The following is a 12,936-nucleotide window of genomic DNA, read 5'->3' as shown; positions in this document are numbered from 1 at the left end:
CATGTCTGGGGTAAAATGAAGGAGAAGGCTTGGAAGATGAAACCGAAGAATCTTGATGCACTCTCGGAGCCCTGTAAGACTGTTTTCTTTGCCATTTGAGATGACTTTATCAATAAGTTATTTGAGTCATTGATGAGATGTATGGATGCAGTCCTCCAAGCTCTGGAAGTCATACACAATATTAATTCTTTTTTGCAAGACACCATGACTTCATGTTTTGATGTTTTTATAACATATTTGTGTATTCAGAATAAAGTATATGCATAATTTCAACATTATATTTGTATGTGACAAGCCTTTTGTCCAAGCAAAATCTGAATTTTCTGTCCTAATTAAATTATACAACTCAATGAATAATACAAAACTTTATTTTGGCATAATAAATATAATCTAGAGGGCTTCGTCATTCATATGAGCCATTTCTGATTCCAATTGATCAACTACAAGTCCAGTTGTTATTTGTTGTTCCTACAACTTAAGAGAAGCGACAAGACTTTTGTCAGGGACTGTAGCATGTCTGGCGTTTGTTACCAGCAAACCCCGTCAAAATTGCTAGAGAATTGAGCGATTTATGACAACTTTAATTGTATAAGCACATCATTCCTCTATGGAAGTAATGCATCGTAGGAGCGAGTAGCACTGTTTCAAGATGGCTGCCCTGCAGGCACGCCGCTCAAGTGGGCGGCCGCAGTCAATGAGGCGTCTACGTATATGTCTATGGGCGTGCCTACGGAGACACTAAGCTAGTGGGGGCAAAATTTCAGTATTTTCCATTGGTGTGTACGGGGCGAAAACTAAAACAAGAACACTGCTGGCTCATTTGCGCTGCATTTAATTGCACACCACGTCGAACGATGGAGACAAGGAAAGTTGAAATAACTTTCCATTGGTAAGAATAGTTTTTGGCTCTTTTTTAATTGTTAAATCTTGTTGAGAGTCTATGAGAGCTAACTAGTTAGCTCCTAGCAAAACACTAACGCAAGCTAACAGCTGGACAACCAAACTCCGGACGATTATTAGTAGCTGTAGTATAGATGTACAAGCAGTAGTAGTAATACTAAAAGTACAAGCAGCAGTAATAGTAATACCAAAAGTTCAAGCAGCAGTAGTAGTATAAATAGCCGTTAGAGTAGTAGTAGTATCAGCATTTGTACTAGTATTACAAGTTGTAGTAGCTGTGACAGTATCAGCAGCAGTAGCTGGTGTATTACCACTACTACTAGTAGTAGTGGCATTACTATTAATACCACCAATACTGTCAATAGTAGTTATAAAGCCTAACTCATATATATCCAAATTAGCAACTATGTTATTCCTCCAAACCCATTTTATGATTGGAATTACAGGCAATTTTTTAGGACTGCTCTCAAATAATTGAAATGTTACCAAACACTGTTATACTTATCAAATAGCTTTGGTCTCCAGTATATTGGCTAATTCATTTCTTTTTACTTAATTTATTAAATATGTTGTTGTGTACATACTTATTTACTTCTGTCTACTTTTTTTTAACTCCATGTAGGTTTCCCAAAGACTATGGGTTGAGGAAGAAGTGGGAAATAGCTCTGAGGAGAGAGGGGTTTGCTGCAACTATATAACCACCTAGAGAGAAATAAATAAATAATAATATTAATAATAATTGTGTTGTTTATTGTAATTGTGTTGTTCATTGTAAATGCAAATAAACTCTATCCTGTTCTAGTCTACTTCCTTGTTATACGTTTATAACAGCCTAGACATATATATATATATATATATATATATATATATATATATATATATATATATATATATATATAATAAATTAATATTAATAAGAGATAACATTACATTTGCAATTAAATCTTTTGATCTCAAAACATGTTATACCTAAGTATTTACATGGCTGAACTGAAAAGATTCCCTGGCCTCTGGACCTAAATAATAAGATAACTAAAATTGCAGGCTACATTTGTAGGAAGTCTTTTTCTGCGTTTTTTTTTTCAGATCAAATATTCTCTATCAATAGCACATGTTTTGACGTTGACAGTAAAGTAGACCACACGAAAATCGGTTAAGAAATGAGCAAATTCTGATTTATTTTCAATGTACATGCATTGCTTTGAATGGGAACTTTGCCCCCTCCAAGATGGACGCTACGTAGGCACGTCGATTAGCCGGCTGCTACAGCGCACTGACGTATCTACTCTTCATATCTATGGGCATGCCGCTCAGAGGGCCATGTCGTATCTGGCTTCTATACATATCTATGGGGGGAACAGAGAGAGAGAGAGAGAGAGAGAGAGAGAGAGAGAGAGAGAGAGGATAGAGAAGGGGAGTAAAAGAAGCAGTGAAAGAGGGAGGTAAAGAACTAAGTAGGGACAAACGCAGGGGCTAGTGAAGGAACCCTGACAGAATGTCTTTAGTTTTGAGAGAAAAGCAGTTTTTTTTGTTTACCACATTATTAATACGGTAAATGACTGATTTTTAATGTAATATATAGATGTAGAGGCCCATTTCCAGCAACCATCACTCCTGTGCTCTCATGGTGCATTGTGTTAACTGTGTTAGCATCATGTTGAAAGGCTAATTGATGATTAGAAAACCCTTGTGCAATTACATTAAGTGAATTTTCATGGAAAAGATGAAATTATCTGGGTGACCCCAAACTTTTGATCTGTACTGTATATTTATATATTTTCTGATTTTCTTTTCACTGACAAACTATGTAAGTTCAATCACAATGATGTGCACAAATGAAATGTTACTTTTCAACAAAATGATGAAGTCATCACTGAGGTGGACCAGATATGGAACTTCATGGTTGTTGATTAGAATCTAGCACAACTTTTTGGTCAGAGTCAAACAACACAGGGCTGTTCTGTGCAATCAAGGGTGAACCTTGGCAAATCAGTGGATGCCTTTCCAGTGAGCTCCAAAAGAATACCAATGATCAGGATGAATTGGAAAGACTTTAAATGCAGAGAGGGGGATTAAGGAGATGGTATGATGCTAGGTGGAGTACTGAAAGAAGAATACATTGCTGGGATTACATTGTTGATACTCATAATACAGGTAGTGCAAGAGATTGAAAATGGTTGTTATCCAAGAGGACATGTGGTATTTGAGGAAAAGTAGATGCAAAAAAATCCGCTGATCACTAACCTCCTTTACCTTTTTGGCTAGTAATGACTACATAGTTTCTGGATCCTTACTTGTACACTGAAGATTGTTGCACTTAAATGAAGCAGAAGGAGAGAGATGAACCCTGAATGGAAGTATTCCATTCAGAAAAAGTGGGCTCTGCACAGTTTTTCTTCTCTTACTATGATCTTCTTAATGTAGGCACATTTTCTTTGTTGATGAAATTTTCTTTGACATCACTTCCATTTTTGGGTGGCGTTTCCTTAGTTATTGACCAGACGTGTCCATCCTGTTTCTGCATTTGTAAGCAACTCAACCAGCAGATTTTAACAGGACATCTCCTGCCCAACTGAGACTGTCTCCCTTGCTCATTTTCCATGTTAATTAAGCTTCAATTGCCAAAGCTACACAAGTGTTTTTGAAATTAGAAATTAAAACTGACTTCTCAATTCCAAAGTGTTTCAAAATTTACTATCACTCCTACCAGCTGCTCCCAATGATGATCACAGCTAATAATTGAATTTGTTTACCTGCATTCATTCATTCATTCATTCATTCATTCATTCATTCATTCATTCATTCATTGTCTACTGTGTTGGTTTGTCATTGTTGGCTTATTGTCTTTTAGTACCAGTAGGTAATACAAGACTTGTTTATCATTAATACTGGTGCTGGCATGTATTTCTTGGTTTCTGGCAACTGGAGACCAATTGCATTAGAATTTACCATTTCTGATTATATCACTGATTATTGTACTTAAATATGATCAATTGTGTTGTCAACACCATTGCCGACTGATTAAACTGAAATATTATTCTTTTTCAACATAAAACATCTGGCAGTAACCTAATGAACCAGTAACCAGCAACAATGTTATTAGTATCCAATTCCTGTAATGAGATGATGACTTCCTATAGTAAAATTCTCCAACAACTCAGATGGAGCTCAAAACTTCTCCTTAGGATGAATGTTTAATCCCAAACAACTGACGGTATAAACTTGGAATCTGTGTTTTTCAGTTTATCTTTTTAGTGGGTCGAAAAATATTCACTGCAAGAAATAAATGAGGTTATTGCTGTTGTGTCAGATGAAAACTGTACACAGCACTTGTACCTTAGTTTGGAAACACAAATGTTCCCTCTGCTGCTATTCAATGACTACAGATATATAATCAACTGAAACAAAGGAAACCCACATACAGCAACAGCAACCAGCACTGTGCACTTGTAGAAAAGGGTAAAACGCCTCTTGTATCAATGGTGTATCAGTATTCATGGGTGATACAGGGCCTTGATGTGCTCAGTGGATAGTATATCATGGAAGTAGATAATTCCAAACAAAATGAAAGAATGGAATGAGATGATAGACAGCAGCTGGGGTTAAAGTGCACATCTGTAGGAACTCAAAAGACTTTCAAGCACATAAACTCTTACATTTTGTCTTGCAACATAGCCACATTTGTGTTAATTCTTTGACTGTTTATTTTTAAATTATTTGAGCTATTTTCTGTGTTCAAACCAAGTCAGTAAATGCCATGTTCTGCTACAGCAGACAGCCTTATCCACGGAGTAATAATTTTATCTTTGTGCAGGTACGTGGGTTACCTTTGGAGGCCAGATCACTGATGAGGTAAGACAGAATAAATGAACACCTGTGCAATCTCATGTAATCCAGGCTAATGCTTAACAGGATGTACCCATGAAACAGTACAGTTGTATTAAAAAGTTTGGGAAACAAAATTACAGGAGTTCTGAATCATCAGCTGTTGACAACCAAAGAAAATAAATTCTCTGATTCTTCAACTTCAAACAATGAACAATCATGGGCTCCTCTAAGCAATTGACTGAGAATCTGAGATGAAACTATCTGATGCCTAAGAAGTAGGAAGAGACTATAAAAAGACATCACATTGCTTCAAGCTTGCAAATTCCTCTGTCTGAAAGCTGTGTACATCAAGACCCAATCTGGAAGAGTAAGAAAAACAGCACATATGCTGGACAGAAAGACAAAGGGAAATCACCATATGACTGCAAAGCTGCAGTAAAGTGTACTTGGTATTGTGCAGCACTGATGCCCAAACAGAAACAAAAACTGCAAGGAAATCTTACCTTCTATTTCCAAAAGACAATGCCTAAAGTCTGCAGTGTTTTGGACACAATAGCTGTGGACAGATGTAGTTCAAACTGGAATTACTGGCCACAAGCAGCAAAAATATGTTTGGAAAACAAGGTGCAGTACTTTTTGAAAAGACTACCATCCCACATGTTTAGTTTTTTTCTCTTCAAAAATCAGCAATCTGCATAGGATTGTGTACAGCTGTATTTAGTGATAGTTTGCTAATGTTGAAAATGTTATATTGACAACATATACTATGACACAATGTAAACTAAGACAGTAAGCATTTCAATATTTAGCATATGAACACTGTTAACATTGAGCCATTAGTATGTAGCTCAAAGCAGTAGTCTTTCTGTAACAACTTCACATATCCACTCTACACCTTGACTTTTTAAAACATTTTTATTGGGTCTTTTGAGTCTTTCTTCAAGACTTAGCAGAGGAGAGACAACACAAAAGAAGAAACATGGGAACAACAAGATATTAGGGCTCAATTGTACAGCACAAATGCAACAGCCAACACAGTGTAGTGCTTGGGTACACAAATGCGAGCATCTCAAAGTGCATTTGCAATTGTAGTTCCTGTACACTAAAGACAAAGCAATCAGTGAACGTAATGAGTTTAGTTGAGTACAGAATATAAAAATGACAAGCCATGTTGAAATAACCTATTAAAGCAGAGCTGCACGATAAGAAATCCTGACATAACTAGCAATTAATCAATGACACCATACATAGATGGCATAAGCATAAACACACCCTACTTTTAGTCTAATGTCGAAAATAGCTCTGTGTGGTAACACTGATATATCACTTTTCACCAGAAGCATACTGGTTTCATACGATAAGCATAATTGAACCAATGTGTCTGGATGAAGAACTGAATGTGTCATATTTCCTTTAAGTTATTACAATGAATGGAGGCTGTAATTGTACTTTTTGTATTTAATTTTCATACATTTTGAATCTTTTGTTACCAATATGACTTAAGTTTGTTACTGAGGATGTGGTTCCAACTTGGATCCATTAGCCAATAGCTAGTAAATCATGTTTAACCATTTCCGCACTGGCAGTTCTACACCTTAACAAGCCACATATGTGATTAACTAATATTATCTATCAGTCATAAATTTTCACTCTGGTGAACATACGATAGTGTCAAAGTTTGATATGATTACCAAATTATCCATCCATCCATCCATTTTCTTCCGCTTATCCGGGGCCGGGTCGCGGGGGCAGCAGGCGAAGCAGATCGTTCCAGACATCCCTCCCCCCAGCAACGCTTTCCAGCTCTTCCTGGAGGATCCCAAGGCGTTCCCAGGCCAGACGAGATATATAATCCCTCCAGCGAGTTCTGGGTCTACCCCAGGGTCTCCTCCCAGACGGACGTGCTCGGAAAACCTCCAAAGGAAGTCTCCCTGGAGGCATCTGAATCAGATGGCCAAACCACCTCAGCTGGCTCCTTTCGATGCAAAGGAGCAGCGGCTCTACTCCGAGCTCCCTCCAGATGTCTGAGCTCCTCACCCTATCTCTAAGGCTGAGCCCAGCCACCCTACGGAGGAAGCTCATTTCGGCCGCTTGTATCCACGATCTTGTTCTTTCGGTCACTACCCAAAGCTCATGACCATAGGTGAGGGTTGGAACGTAGATGGACCGGTAAATCAAGAGCTTCACCTTACGGCTCAGCTCCCTCTTCACCACAACGGTTCGGTACAACGCCCGCATTACTGCTGACGCCGCACCAATCCGCCTGTCCATCTCTCGCTCCATTTTCCCATTACTCGTGAACAAGATCCCAAGATACTTAAACTCCTTCGCTTGGGGAAGCAACTCCCCGCCAACCCGGAGGGAGCAATTCACCGGTTTCCGGCAGAGAACCATGGCCTCGGACTTGGAGGTGCTGATCCACATCCCTGCCGCTTCACACTCGGCTGCAAACCGCTCCAGTATGTGCTGGAGGTCACGGTCTGAGGACGGCAACAAAACCACATCATCCGCAAAAAGCAGAGATGCGATCCTGAGGCTCCCAAACTGAAAACCCTCCCCCCCACGACTGTGCCTTGAAATCCAGTCCATGAAAACCACAAACAGGATTGGAGACAAAGGGCAGCCCTGACGGAGTCCAACACCCACCTTAAACGTGTCTGACTTAGTCCTGAGTATGTGGACACAGCTCTCACTTTGGTCGTATAGGGACCGAACAGCTCGTAGCAATGAGCCCGGGACCCCATACTCCCGCAGTGCCCCCCACAAAGCCCCTCGGGGGACACGGTCATAGGCCTTCTCCAGGTCCACAAAACACATGTAGACTGGTAGGTCAGACTCCCATGACCCCCTCAGCAGCTCCGCAAGGGTAAAGAGCTGGGGCCTCATTTATAAAACATTGCGTAGGATCCACACTAAAGTTTGCGTACACCGAAAATCTGAAATGGGCGTATGCCCTTCGCCCCTGATTTATAAAACTGTGCGTACACACAGCTGCACGCAATTTCTTGATAAATCACACACCAGCTGGAAGATTGCACAGGTGGATCCACCTCACATTCCGCCCACAACACACCCACATTTTACCATGAATGGTCAATGCAAAGTAACTCATGAATGTATCTGTATATAAATAAGCTGCTGATCCACGGCATTTTACGCAGCGCCGGCCTGCAGTCTTTTCCCTACACTGCCGTGCGTCAGGATTAATGAATCATGTGTTGGCCCAGGCCTCCCTGCCACTAAATTTGTTATGATCATGTCCGATGTACAAATAATTTGTACACTGATTGAATGTACATTTTTTCGGTTCACATAGACAAATTCATTTTCACTCGGAGCTCTTACAGCAACATGAGTGCAGTCAGTTACGCCGATTACATTTGGGAAACCGGACATCGCTGCAAATTTCCGTTTAATGCTGGGCTGTTCACCCACAGTGTAAGGAAACCTGATGTATTGACTGGTCATGTTTATAATGCCATCCAAAACAGCTGGCATTATTGCGCTGAGGGATGGTTGTGACATCCCAGACCTAAAGGGCATCATTTAGCTGTATATCAGACCTAGATAGGATTTAGACGACAAATGTAACCTCATATATTCTTCATATAAAACACATACCTGTCGGCCAATTCCCGCTGGAAGGAGCTGGTCGCCAGAAACCCCCGAGTCGTCAGCTCCTGTGTCTGTACCGGGATGGCGTGGTTTCGGCGGGTGGGTCGGTCTAAATCGGCTTATTAGCCAGTCATCATGGGCCAGAAAATCTCCGTTATCCCTAAAATCTCTCTCCATTCTTAATGTGGTCTTCCAGCAATGCCAGCGCATCCATTGTGCCACATTATGCACGGCTGTCACCCACTATTTATCCGCTTGATCAGCGATTGGACTGATTGTCACATGCCTTTTCCAAATTAGTAATCAATCAGTGCCATCCACCGCTCTATATCATTTGAAGATGGAAGTTTGATATAGGAACATAGTTCTGCAAATACAGTCGTAGGGCGAATGGCGCACTATAGGAACATCTACAACAATGAGGGTTTATGATTATCCGGCTCTACAAGTCTAATACACACGTGGACAAAATTGTTGGTACCCCTCAGTTAAAGAAGGAAAAACCCACAATTCTCACTGAAATCACTTGAAACTCACAAAAGTAACAATAGATAAAAATTTATTGAAAATTAAATAATCAAAATCAGCCATCACTTTTGAATTGTTGATTAACATAATTATTTAAAAAAACAAACTAATGAAATAGGGCTGGACAAAAATGATGGTACCCATAACTTAATATTTTGTTGCACAACCTTTTGAGGCAATCACTGCAATTAAACGATTTCTGTATTTGTCAATGAGCGTTCTGCAGCTGTCAACAGGTATTTTGGCCCACTCCTCATGAGCAAACAGCTCCAGTTGTCTCAGGTTTGATGGGTGTCTTCTCCAAATGGCATGTTTCAGCTCCTTCCACATATGTTCAATGGGATTCAGATCTGGGCTCATAGAAGACCACTTTAGAATAGTCCAACGCTTTTCTCTCAGCCATTCTTGGGTGTTTTTGGCTGTGTGTTTTGGATCGTTGTCCTGTTGGAAGACCCATGACCTGCGACTGAGACCAAGCTTTCTGACACTCGGCAGCACATTTCTCTCCAGAATGCCTTGATAGTCTTCAGATTTCATCGTACCTTGCACACTTTCAAGACACCCTGTGCCAGATGCAGCAAAGCAGCCCCAAAACATTACTGAGCCTCCTCCATGTTTCACCGAAGGGACAGTGTTCTTTTCTTCGTATGCTTGGTTTTTGAGTCTATGAACATAGAGTTGATGTGCCTTACCAAAAAGCTCCAGTTTGGTCTCATCTGTCCAAAGGACATTCTCTCAGAAGCTTTGTGGCTTGTCAACATGCATTTTTGCAAATTCCAGTCTCGCTTTTTTATGAGTTTTTTTCAGCAGTGGTGTCCTCCTTGGCCGTCTCCCATGAAGTCCACTTTGGCTCAAACAACGACGAATGGTGCGATCTGACACTGATGTACCTTGGCCTTGGAGTTCACCTTTAATTTCTTTGGAGGTTGCTCTGGGCTCTTTGGATACAATTCCAACGATCCGTCTCTTCAATTTGTCATCAATTTTCCTCTTGCGACCACGTCCAGGGAGGTTGACTACTGTCCCGTGGGTCTTGAACTTCTGAATAATATGAGCCACTGTTGTCACAGGAACTTCAAGCTGTTTAGAGATGGTCTTATAGACTTTACCTTTAAGATGTTTGTCTATAATTTTTTTTCGGATGTCCTGGGACAATTCTCTCCTTCGCTTTCTGTTGTCCATGTTCAGTGTGGTACACACCTTTTCACCAAACAGCAGGGTGACTACTTGTCTCCCTTTAAATAGGCAGACTGACTGATTATGAGTTTGGAAGCACCTGTGATGTCAATTAAATGACACACCTGAGTTAATCATGTCACTCTGGTCAAATAGTTTTCAATCTTTTATAGAGGTACCATCATTTTTGTCCAGGCCTGTTTCATTAGTTTGTTTTTTTAAATAATTATGTTAATCAACAATTCAAAAGTGATGGCTGATTTTGATTATTTAATTTTCAATAAATTTTTATTTATTGTTACTTTTGTGAGTTTCAAGTGATTTCAGTGAGAATTGTGGGTTTTTCCTTCTTTAACTGAGGGGTACCAACAATTTTGTCCACGTGTGTATGTGATGATAATAAAAGTTTGAGATCAATCTGGTTTCAATTCACCACTTCACCCTCCGGCACTGCTGTTCCTCTGTCTCTAAAATGTGCTTAAGCAAGCATCAAAGTTGGCGCACCGGTGCGCATATTCTCATGCCAAGTTTGTTTTTTATAAATCACAACCTTTGCGTAGAAAGTGCCGTACGCCACTTTCTACGCAAAGGTTGTGAAAGTACGCCACTTTCTAGCCCTGTTTTGTGTGTACGCAAGCATCAAGCAACAAGGTTGGCGCACCGGTGCGCACATTTTCACGCCAAGTTTGTTTTTATAAATCACAACCTTTGCGTAGAAAGTGGTGTACGCCACTTTCTAGCCCTGTTTTGTGCGTACACAAGCTTTATAATTGAGGCCCCTGGTCCGCTGTTCCATGACTGGGACGGAATCCGCATTGCTCCTCCTGAATCCGAGGTTCGACTATCGGTCGGATCCTCCCTTCCAGCACCCGAGAGTAAACTTTCCCAGGGAGGCTGAGAAGTGTGATACCGCGGTAGTTGGCACACCTCTCCGGTCCCACTTTTTGAAAATAGGGACCATCACCCCGGTCTGCCACTCCACAGGTACTGTACCCGATGCCCATGCGACTTGTACAGACGTGTCAGCCAAGACAGTCCAACAATGTCCAGAGCCTTCAGCATCTCAAGGCGAATCTCGTCCACACCCGGTGCCTTGCCACCGAGGAGCTTCTTAACTACGTTGGCGACCTCTGCCACGGATATGGACGAAGATCCCCCCGAGTCTTCAGGCTCTGCCTCCTCCATAGAGGACGTGTTTACAGGGTTCAGGAGTTCCTTGAAGTGCTCTTTCCACCGCTCGACGATATTCCCAGTACGGGTCAACAGTTCTCCACCCCAACTGTACACAGCCTGAGTGAAGCCCTGCCTCCCCTTTCTGAGGCGTCAAACAGTTTGCCAGAACTTCCCCGAGGCCGACCGAAAGTCCTTCTCCAAGGCCTCCCCGAACTCCTCCCACACCTGAGTTTTAGCTTCCACAACCGCCACAGCTGCCGCCCTTTTGGCTAGCCGGTACCTGTCAGCTGCTTTGAGAGACCCCTGAGCCAACCAGGCTCGAAAAGTCTCCTTTTTCAGCCTGACGGCCTCCCTCACCGCTGGTGTCCACCAGCGGGTCTTTGGATTGCCGCCGCGACAAGCACCGGTGACCTTCAGACCGCAGCTCGTAGCAGCTGCTTCTGCAATGGAGGCTTTGAACATGGACCACTCAGAATCCATGTAGCCAACCTCCCCCGGGATGCAGGAGAAACTCTTCCGGAGGTGGGAATTGAAAACCCTACGGACAGGGTCCTCCGCCAGATGTTCCCAGTTCACCCGCACTACACGTTTGGGTCTACCAGGTCTGTCCGCCAGTCTTCCCCGCCATCGGATCCAACTCACCACCAGGTGGCGATCAGTTGACAGCTCTGCACCTCTCTTCACCAGAGTGTCCAAAACATACGGCCGCAGGTCTGACGATACGACTATAAAGTCAATCATCGACCTTTGGCCTAAGGTGCTCGGGTCCAAGTACACTTATGAGCAACCTTATGCTCGAACATGGTGTTTGTTATGGACAAACTATGACTAGCACAGAAGTCCAAAAACAAAACACCACTCGGGTTCAGATCGGGCAGGCCGTTCCTCCCAATCATCCCCCTCCAGGTTTCTCCATTACCAAATTAAAACCTCCAAATTAACAAATGTGCTGCAGCCCAGCTTTTCATGTGAAATTGTGCTGTCCTCAGCAGCACAGGTGCACAGAACTCCCAGTTTCATGTTTCCTCATTTAAAGGAACTACTGAACATAAAAGCCAATAGCTAGTTTACAATTAGTTACAGAGTACTCTTTTACTAGATCTATTAGCGTATATGTATGTTTATGTATCGAATAAGAATTTCAAAATACTTTCATAATGTTCATATATTGTGTTTAGTTCATTTTATCTGTCTAGGAGTACACAATGCAATACAATATATAATTTCACATTTATACAGACAATGTGGATGTATCTTAAAGAGTAATTCTGTGGGAGACATCTGAACATCAGTCCTCTCTGACAGTGTCTGTGTCCCTCCTAAGTTATTGACATTCAAAAAAATCCTTCAACCCCATACCTGAAAGCACCATTTTGAGTTGTTCTTGACTTTGTTTTGTTTTCATAATTAGTTGTTTTTTTATTGCTGATCCCAGACGTCGTCACATTGACTCAGCTTGCATGCAGTTAACTTTAAATAAATTGACAGCTTGGTGCAGCTTTACTAATATTATTCTTTTGCATGACTGAATTTCCCAAGTTCCAAATTAGCCAACCAGCAAATTAACAGGTCCTCTCAGGTACAATCTATTCATCCATTAACATCAAAATGTGTAATGTTTTCTCACCTCCATCAACCTTACTGACCATCACAGTTTTGTTTGTTTTATGTTGTTGTTTGCCTTAGTTCGTGTCACGGTACGGGGAGGATTTTGAA

Source organism: Acanthochromis polyacanthus, chromosome 6 (genome assembly GCF_021347895.1).
Source record: "Acanthochromis polyacanthus isolate Apoly-LR-REF ecotype Palm Island chromosome 6, KAUST_Apoly_ChrSc, whole genome shotgun sequence".
NCBI lineage: Eukaryota > Metazoa > Chordata > Actinopteri > Pomacentridae > Acanthochromis > Acanthochromis polyacanthus.
This window is presented reverse-complemented; position numbering follows the sequence as displayed.